A 10000-nucleotide genomic window follows, 5' to 3' on the forward strand; every position below is an offset into this window, starting at 1 on the left:
TTTCGCCTGCGGCTTAGGATCGACTGACTCATGTCCAACCACTGTTCACATGAAACCCTTCTCCGCGTCAGTCCTCCAGGATCCCTCTGGAGTATTTGCTACTACCACCAAGATCTGCACCGACGGCGGCTCCGGGCAGGCTCACGCCCACAACCCTTCTACGCTCACCGTCGCGACCCCCCTACTCGTCGGGGCCTCAGCGCCGTCGCTCTCTTCGAGCTGACACGGACGTTATTCGCTCTGCCGACCGACGGCCCGGTATAGGCACGACGCTATAGCGCCTCCCATTTTAAGGGCTAGTTGCTTCGGCAGGTGAGTTGTTACACACTCCTGAGCGGATTCCGACCTCCATGGCCACCGTCCTGCTGTCTTTAGCAACCAACTCCTTTTCGTGGGATCCGAAATGTGCGTCGTTTAGGCGCCTTAACCGGGCGTTTGGTTCATCCCACAGCGCCAGTTCTGCTTACCAAAAATGGCCCACTGGGCGCTCAGATTCAAATCAATTGCCGCGGCCTCAATCAAGGAAAAAGGCCGGGCTTCTCACCCATTGAAAGTTTGAGAATAGGTTGAGGTCGTTTCGACCCCAAGGCCTCTAATCATTCGCTTTACCGGATGAAACTCCGTTTGTTCTCTTTGCGAGCACCAGCTATCCTGAGGGAAACTTCGGGGGGAACCAGCTACTAGATGGTTCGATTAGTCTTTCGCCCCTATACCCAACTCCGACGATCGATTTGCACGTCAGAATCGCTGCGGACCTCCACCAGGGTTTCCCCTGGCTTCGTCCTGGCCAGGCATAGGTCACCATCTTTCGGGTCCCAACGTGTGCGCTCTGGGTTCGTCCGGCCGACTCGACCAAACCCTTTTAAGGGGGAAAGATCTCGCGAGCATTCGGACGCCCTGGGGTTGCGCCCGCTCTGTTCGAGACGGGATCACCCCTCGCGGATGCACCCTCATCGGGGCCGCTTCACTTTCATTGCGCCTCGCGAGTTTAGTTTGATAATTTCTCGACGACTTGCGCACATGTTAGACTCCTTGGTCCGTGTTTCAAGACGGGTCGGGTGGGACCCGACTTCTACTCTCCGCTCTGGGCCTCCACAGGTTGAGCACCGCAACTTTTTCTCTTTTACAAAAAAAAGCTACGACACCTCCCGGGAGGAGACAGGTCACGACCGGGCAGTACTGTTGGGAAACGCCGCGCTCGTCATCGCGGCACCCGCGAAGGTAACCACGAAACTCGCTAACGGACGCCCCGTGTAACAGACACCCAGTCGGTCGCGGAGTCCTACTAGGCCCCCCACTTGCGGACCTTGGCGTGGCTATTGCGATCGCAGAACGACTTATGCAAGAGAGCCGCCAATTCAGGCAGTCTCCATGCAGCGTTAAGGGCATACAACCAAGTGCCGGGAGCGGGGACTTGTTCGACCTTCGAGGGCCCACCCGTTTAACCCCCTGAACGGTTTCACGCACTCTTGAACTCTCTCTTCAAAGTTCTTTTCAACTTTCCCTCGCGGTACTTGTTCGCTATCGGTCTCGTGGCGATATTTAGCCTTAGAAGGAGTTTACCTCCCGCTTAGGGCTGCACGCTCAAGCAACCCGACTCTTGGGAAGGGATCCGATGCACGGTCTCGGCTCGTCTTATCTACGGGCCTGACACCCTCTGTGGGTTGCTCGCCCCGTTCATGGAGACTTGGACGATAGATACCGGACAGACGCGCACGATCCTCCCGAACACCACATTCCTCGGCACCCGCTCAACCGGGCGCGAGGTTCGGTGCTGGGCTCATCCCTGTTCGCTCGCCGCTACTAAGGGAATCCTTGTTAGTTTCTTTTCCTCCGCTTACTGATATGCTTAAGTTCAGCGGGTAGTCTCATCTAAACTGAGGTCAGAATGAATTGTTTGTTTTCAAAAGGAGACAACACTTTATCTAGCTCGGCAGACTTTGGCGTTTTAAAGCCGGGAAAGATTGAATAATTGCCGGTTCAAATTTTTTTTTTTCGAAATAAAGCGAGTCTCTCGTTATTCGCAAAAATTAATTTACGAAAAGTGACAGGGCGTCCTGCGGCTTTTTGTATTGAAACAACGCGTCGTGCGCGAACCAAGCTTGCATAACGAGCGGTTAGAGTGAGTGATAATTCGCGGTGGTCGACACTTCGACACGCCCGGCGCACACACACAACTAAACTCGCGTTGAAGCGGTATATCGCGCACACGCAGCCGACACCTTGTTCGAGAAGATGTGTTTATTTCTAAAATTTTTTTTTGAGTTGGCTCAAAAATTTCCCATCTGTTTTGCCATCGAAAAAGGTTTCTTTTGAATAGAGAGGAAAAAAACAAAACAGGGCGAACCTTCTTTTATTTTTCCCCCTTTTTTGTATTTGAGGCATCGCGGACACTTAAGTCGCGCGGCACCCAGACGTTAGAGATTCGGGAGCTTTTATGCGGTCAGGCCGGGTGAAAAATAAATCTCGCCGCGACCCAACATGCAAAACCAAGACTGAAAAAATCTCTGTTCGTTCATCATTCGACCGACCCTCAGTCAGATGTGGCCCGAGCGAGAAGCTGGGCCGCCATTTACGTTCAAGATTTCGATGCTCCATGTGTTCTGCAGTTCGCATGGATTAGCGCACTTTGCTGCGCTCTTCATCGATCCACGAGCCTAGTGATCCACCGTTCAGGGTCGTATATAAAACGACATATTCGTTTTCTTCTCTCTTTTTCTCCAACCCGCCCAAGCAAATGAATGCGAGGGCGGAGAAAGAAAGCCAGAAAGAAAATGTTCCGATAAACACTCGTACTAGAATTTGGGTTTAGTGTGTTATTGTGATTTTGAATTCTTCCTACTTCATCGAGAGGGCGAAGGGCAAGCTTAAAAAACATTCGGTTTTCAACGGCATAGTGTCGGGCTTTGGAGTGTTAGTCTATACGACGCACACGCACGCAACCACGAGTATCTACGCCCGAAAAGAACGTCCAGAGTAAAGTCTCACACTTTCGTCCCCCACCGAGAATCAAAAAATCCCGAAGACGAAGAGAGAAACAAAAAAAAACAATTTCGATTGGGCGTATCCGCTTTAAACCACCGCGCATCAGAGCGCCTGATACCCGTTCAAAATCTTGATGTTTTTTTTTTTTCCGACTCTCCATCCACCGAGTTTTTATTTTTCAAAGTGTTTGATTTAGGGACTAAGACTTTATAAAATCTCCTTTATTGTTCCTTCGGTACTCGCGGCCCAGGCGGGCTATCGTATTCTTCACTCTACTAACGTCAACACTGTGAGCGCCGCTAAAGGTCGAATGAATCTATAGAGACATTCACCATCGAAGCAGGAAGAATTTGCTCACGGCCATAGACCAAATCGAAAGACTTTGTGTTTTTTTTTGAGCCGAGAGGAAAGAAAAATCAATTTGAAAAGGCGAATCCGCTTTAAACCACCGCGCATCAGAGCGCCTGATACCCGTTCAAAATAAATGATTTTCTTCCGTCAACCCACACATAGTTCATACGATGTCTTACGCCGAAAGACTTTTGATGGGGTTTTTTTGTTTTGCAACTTTTAGTTGTTTCGTGCTCAACCAAAGCCATATGCGCAAAACATTTGTCTTGTTCGTTTATGATCCTTCCGCAGGTTCACCTACGGAAACCTTGTTACGACTTTTACTTCCTCTAAAGGATCAAGTTCGACCATCTTTCAGTCTCGCCGTTGGTAGGCACCGCACGGGCAGAGATTGCTCCCCACTCGACGGCACCCCGACAAGCCCGTCCGAAGGCCTCACTAAATCATTCAATCGGTAGTAGCGACGGGCGGTGTGTACAAAGGGCAGGGACGTAATCGACGCGGGCTAGTGACCCGCGCCTACTAGGGATTCCTGGTTCATGGGGATCATTGCAGTCCCCAATCCCAACCACGAAGGAGGTTCAGCGGTTACCCGGTCCTTTCGGACAGGGAGAGTGAAACACGCTGATTCCTTCAGTGTAGCGCGCGTGCGGCCCAGGACATCTAAGGGCATCACAGACCTGTTATTGCTCACTGTCACGCGGCTGGACGCCGCTTGTCCCTCTAAGAAGACTGCGTGACGGACGCGAGAGCAGAAGGTATCGCCGGGGATGACGACGACCGAATAACAATAGAGCCAGCCCCCGCGAGACATTCCCGACAAAGCCCCGCCATACCTCATCCGCCAGGCAACCAACCCGTGAAGGCCGTACACCCGACGAACAGAGCACAACGAAACCAAGCCGAGAGATTGCCTCACTAAAGGAACCAGTCCCACCGAGACCCGAATCGCCGCCACCTGATCCCGACGCCTCCGTACTCCCTTCGGTTTCAATTGATAAAACCCGTCACCTATTTAGCAGGCTAGAGTCTCGTTCGTTATCGGAATTAACCAGACAAATCGCTCCACCAACTAAGAACGGCCATGCACCACCACCCACCGAATCAAGAAAGAGCTCTCAATCTGTCAATCCTTCCAGTGTCCGGGCCTGGTGAGGTTTCCCGTGTTGAGTCAAATTAAGCCGCAGGCTCCACTCCTGGTGGTGCCCTTCCGTCAATTCCTTTAAGTTTCAGCTTTGCAACCATACTTCCCCCGGAACCCAAAGACTTTGGTTTCCCGGAAGCTGCCCGTCGAGTCATTGGAGTAACTCCGACGGATTGCTGGTTGGCATCGTTTATGGTTAGAACTAGGGCGGTATCTGATCGCCTTCGAACCTCTAACTTTCGTTCTTGATCAAGGAAAACATTCTTGGCAAATGCCTTCGCTGTTGTTCGTCTTGCGGCGGTCCAAGAATTTCACCTCTGTCGCCGCAGTACGAATGCCCCCGTCCGTCTCTATTGACCATTACCTCGGGTCCAAAAGTAAAAGACCAGCAAAATCGGACCGAGGTCCTATTCCATCATTCCATGCTGCGATATTCAGGCGTTGGGATACACCTGCTTTGAGCACTCTAATTTGTTCAAAGTAAACGTTGCCGGCCGCCCGAGACACCCGGTGAAGGGCACCCCGAACGATTGACTGGGTGGAGCGAATCGAGTCAACTACGACCAAAATTTAAAAAAGAACCCGAAAGAACTTTCCAACTCTGGCCGCAGATACAACAACGACGCACCGACCACCACTCCGGCGATGTTGTCCGACCGTGAAGAGAGTCGGGCTTTGACACCCGGGCTCCCAGAGCGTGAAACGCAACACCCTTGATTCAGAGCGGCGCCGCCCGGCCGAAGACAGACATCCGACTACGAGCTTTTTAACCGCAACAACTTTAATATACGCTATTGGAGCTGGAGTTACCGCGGCTGCTGGCACCAGACTTGCCCTCCAATGGTTCCTCGTTAAAGGATTTAAAGTGTACTCATTCCAATCACGGGGCCTCGGAAGAGTCCCGTATCGTTATTTTTCGTCACTACCTCCCCGTGCCGGGAGTGGGTAATTTGCGCGCCTGCTGCCTTCCTTGGATGTGGTAGCCGTTTCTCAGGCTCCCTCTCCGGAATCGAACCCCGATTCCCCGTTACCCGTTGCAACCATGGTAGGCGCGTAACCTACCATCGACAGTTGATAAGGCAGACATTTGAAAGATACGTCGCCGGCGCGAAGGCCGTGCGATCGGCGTGAAGTTATCCAGAGTCACCAAAATTGGTACGGTGCGCGAGCCCGAAAGCCCGGCCCCGACTGGTTTTGATCTAATAAAAGCACCTCTTCTGCGAGCCCGAAAGCCCGCAGTCGAGGCTCGAGTGCATGTATTAGCTCTAGAATTACCACAGTTATCCAAGTAGGATGGAGTGGATCTAAGGAACCATAACTGATTTATTGAGCCATTCGCGGTTTCGCCGTCTAGCGGCTTGTACTTAGACATGCATGGCTTAATCTTTGAGACAAGCATATGCTACTGGCAGGATCAACCAGGTATTTCGTGTATGTTTGTTTGATATGCATCCGGCGAGTTGCGGGTTTTTATTTCGCCCACGCATCACCAAACACACACCAAATCAACACGTTTTTCGTTTTTTTTCTTTTTCTTCGGAAACTAAAATTTTTGATCGCAACGCCTGGCGTGTCACAGCGAGTCCCAGTGAAGAGAAACACCGATCCGATCCGTTTGTTGGATTTTTTTCATTTCAATTTCCAAAGTCAAAGACCATTCAACGGTCTATGAGCCCAAAGTGAATCGGATTCATTCGACCGGTCTTGATATATTCATCAACTTTTTTTCCCGTATTACGGTTTTCGACGGTCATATGTGGCGTGCTGTATGCTCATAAGTCAAGCCTGCTTTACTAAGCTGACAAGCATACATCTTTTAAATTTTTGTGGGCTCAGAGTTTTATTTTTATTTTTCCACCGCCGAGGCACACTCTCGCATCACCCCGCACGACACACACACACACACACACCTCACCGCTCAACGGTCACACGAGGCAGAATTTTCCGCAAAGACTTTCGAAGAGAAAGAGAAAACTCGGAACAACCGCGGTCAGAGGCCAGCATAGAGGCATCGTATAGAAAGTCATGGGCGGAAAAAAACAAATCATTTCAAGTCGAGACAAGCAACCAGACTACCCCTATAAAAGTGCGCAATTCTTTAAGAGTTCACCGAAGAATGACCGAGATCAAGTATGCACGAAACGAACATATTCCAAGGGCAGCTGAATAAGCGATTCTGCGCCGAAGCGCGAGAAAAGCAAGCGGTACACCGATGGGGATCGTTTTTTTTATCGTGTTAGATTCGTTGTTGTCAAGCAAGGATTCTCAAAATGTTTTTTGCATTGCACCCAAGTTTCGTACTGATTACTTGTCGCAGACCGGTGACTGTCAAAAAAAAATTTTTTACGTTTTTTCTTGAGAGGTCACTGCCTACACACAACTCCGGGCGGGCCGTACACTCACAGCCGTTTGAATTCTCCCTTCGTGTGTCATGGCCATAACTGAGCGTACATCTTACCGGGCGCCGAGTTGATCTGGCTTGTTCGATGAACGTTCGGGATACGTACAATCGATATAGCTCCAACCGTAACTCGTTTGTAATTACGCCGGCCATACTCAGCGGGCGCTCAGCTCAGCTCTCGATATCTTCCGTCGAAGGGAAGTTCGTAGTAAAAGAGAGTCAGAGTCGACGCCACATTTTGCGGTCCTCGCATCTCATCCGATTTTTGAATTTTATAGATTTGCCATCACTTCCACCCAATTCTCTCGTATATTTCAATCTCTTGACTTTGTCCGACCGGGCCGTCTTCGCCCCCCTTCAACTCCGTCCATCTCCACTTCTGTGTTCCACACAACGAGCTTCCGTCAAACGGCAAAATGTGAAATATGCGCACGCCGCACGAAATAATTTGAAAGCGTTCTGTTTGGTGGCTTTTTTATTTTTTATCTCTCGGCTCACACACACACACACACATTTCCGCCTGAACGGTAATTTTTTTTTGATACGGTGTCAAAAAGTGAAAAGACGCGCACCATTTTCTTTTCTCTTCCGTATCGTCGCTGACGGTAAACGCTGATGGTTATGATGCCGTAAGTTTGGAAGAAAGAATCTTTCCCGTCTTGTCTTGTTACGGTAAAATAACAAAGAACAAGCGTCCGATTTCTCTCACAGACGGCCACAGACAAACCACACGTGCCGAAGAAACGAAACGTCCGAAACCAAAAAAATGTTTGACGCGCGCACCTCTTCTGAACTTTTCGACCAAGAGTCGTTGGATCGAGTGACGAGCTTCTCAGCTGTCGCACCAATCGGTGAAGCGGGCGTTTGAATTCCCGTCCACATCGCGGTTCGGATATATTTTTACATATACCGACCATCGGAAATTTCGAAAACGGTTTTACCGAAGGAATGATATTTCACACACCGACAGCTCATCGAGTTCGTCTCCGTTCAACGGTTTTTTTTTTTTTAAGACTTTTTGATCGCATGGGGCTAAACTGGTTAGAGCAAAGCCGCGATCCAAGCAGTGAAAAAAAAACAAAGACAGTGCAAGCGCGATCGAACGGAATCGAAACTAAAATCATGTGAAGTGGCGGGCGGAAAGGAGCTCAGCTACGGTGGAAATGAAACTACAACTAACGCCGAACCGGACAACTTCCCATTCTGCGTCTTCGTTTCATTTCCCAAAGCTCCCCGTCGATACCAAAGTTTTTGCGTCGAAGCTACTAAAGAAATTTCGCGCTTTCCTTTTCGCCTCTTTCGCCTTCCCTTCGATATCTATCCAACCACCGGCTTCGACTTTATTTCTTTCACCCGTCTATTCGCCCGATAGTCGACGGTCGGCCATTCTTTGGTATCGGCCAGGCGGACTAACAAGAAGTAAGACTCGTTTGAAAAATTTGGACCGGGCTTTACAATCGCTGCTTGTCGTAATGTCGCAAATTTGAAAAAAATTTTCAATTCGAGAAACCAAACTATTCGACACTTCGAAAATTTTTGGGACTCTGAAAATTTTTCCGAGTTTAGGAATCGAGACCTCTTCTATACTAAGGAAAACCACTAATGTTCCGCCGCATAATGTCTCCGTTTTCCGGCTCATTTTTAGCGATTGGACGGGGACATTGCCCCATCCAACCGCCAGCCGACTTTCAGGAACCGTCGTTTTCAAAGTTGGGACTTAGAAAATTTTCGACGAGTGGGAATTTTTTACGGTCGCAAGTCATCACGACACGCCCGACCAACCCATTTGAGAGCCGCCACGCCTCGACGGTGTGACGGCTTTTTTTCGAATCGACGGGTCTCGCTCACTCCTCTCTCGCGCCGACCAGAGGCCGGGCGAGAGAGTCGTTGCCAAACACCGTCGTCGGAAATGGGAGAATTTGAGTGGGAATTTTTTACGGTCGCGAGTCATCACGACACGCCCGACCAACCCACTTGAGAGCCGCCACGCCTCGACGGTGTGACGGCTTCTCTTTTCGAATCGACGGGTCTCGCTCACTCCTCTCTCGCGCCGACCAGTGGCCGGGCGAGAGAGTCGTTGCCAAACACCGTCGTCGGAAATCGAGAAATTTTCATTTCCATTTCCATTTTTTTTCATCGGCCTTTATACGTCCAAGTCCCGCCAACCACGTCACTACCACGTCGTCGGGACTTAGAAAAATTTTTCAATTTTTCGGACTTAGAAAATTTTTCAACTTTCTTTTTTTCGACAACCTCTTCCCTATATAGGAAAGTAGTGGATGTTCCGGGCAGTAACTGTACGAAAAAGTCGATTTCCGAATTTTTGCCGGACTTTCACCTGAGCTCAGGCCGGGCCGCCCGCTCAACTGCCGCCCGGTCACCACCAAAAACCGGTCTTGGAAATTTTCGGACTTAGAAAATTTTTCAACTTTTTTCTTTCTCGACAACCTCTTCCCTATATAGGAAAGTAGTGGATGTTCCGGGCAGTAACTGTACGAAAAAGTTGATTTCCGAAATTTTGCCGGGCTTTCACCAGAGCTCAGGCGGGGCTTACCATCACACCCGCCGACCGGTCACCACCAAAAACCGGTCTTGGAAATTTTAGGACTTAGAAATTTTTTCCAACTTTTTTCTTTCGCTCTTTCTCGCCATTTTTAGCCGTCTTTGCTCGTCCCAGTGCCGCCTATAGCTTCACTATCCGTCGTCGGGACTTAGAAAAATTTTTCAATTTTTCGGACTTAGAAAATTTTTTCAATTTTCATTTTCGACAACCTCTTCCCTATATAGGAAAGTAGTGGATGTTCCGGGCAGTAACTGTACGAAAAAGTTGATTTCCGAAATTTTGCCGGACATTCACCTGAGCTCAGGCCGGGCCGCCCGCTCAACTACCGACCGGTCTCCACCAAAAAACCGGTCTTGGAAATTTTAGGACTTAGAAATTTTTTCCAACTTTTTTTCTTTCGCTCTTTCTCTCTTTTTCAGCCGCCTTTGCTCGTCCCAGTGCCGCCTATAGCTTCACTATCCATCGTCGGGACTTAGAAAAATTTTTCAATTTTTCGGACTTAGAAAATTTTTTCAATTTTCATTTTCGACAACCTCTTCCCTATATAGGAAAGTAG

The 10000-nt window shown here is 49.4% G+C and overlaps 3 non-coding genes across 3 annotated transcripts in view; all 3 read right to left on the minus strand.

Annotated features, from left to right (window-relative positions):
• The window catches only part of LOC124318917, a 4576-nt gene extending 2690 nt beyond the window's left edge, over positions 1-1886 (minus strand). Inside the window, exon 1 of the ribosomal RNA XR_006912608.1 lies at positions 1-1886. This exon is cut by the window's left edge and continues 2690 nt beyond it. This is a non-coding gene — a ribosomal RNA (large subunit ribosomal RNA).
• A 641-nt stretch (positions 1887-2527) lies between these two features.
• Positions 2528-2680, minus strand: LOC124318921. Its single transcript, XR_006912613.1, has one exon. It is a non-coding gene; the product is annotated as a 5.8S ribosomal RNA (ribosomal RNA).
• Positions 2681-3610: 930 nt separating this feature from the next.
• LOC124318915 lies at positions 3611-5905 on the minus strand. The gene has a single exon (XR_006912606.1). It is a non-coding gene; the product is annotated as a small subunit ribosomal RNA (ribosomal RNA).
• Between the last annotated feature and the right edge of the window lie 4095 nt (positions 5906-10000).

Source organism: Daphnia pulicaria, unplaced genomic scaffold (genome assembly GCF_021234035.1).
Source record: "Daphnia pulicaria isolate SC F1-1A unplaced genomic scaffold, SC_F0-13Bv2 h1tg000077l, whole genome shotgun sequence".
Classification (NCBI taxonomy): domain Eukaryota; kingdom Metazoa; phylum Arthropoda; class Branchiopoda; order Diplostraca; family Daphniidae; genus Daphnia; species Daphnia pulicaria.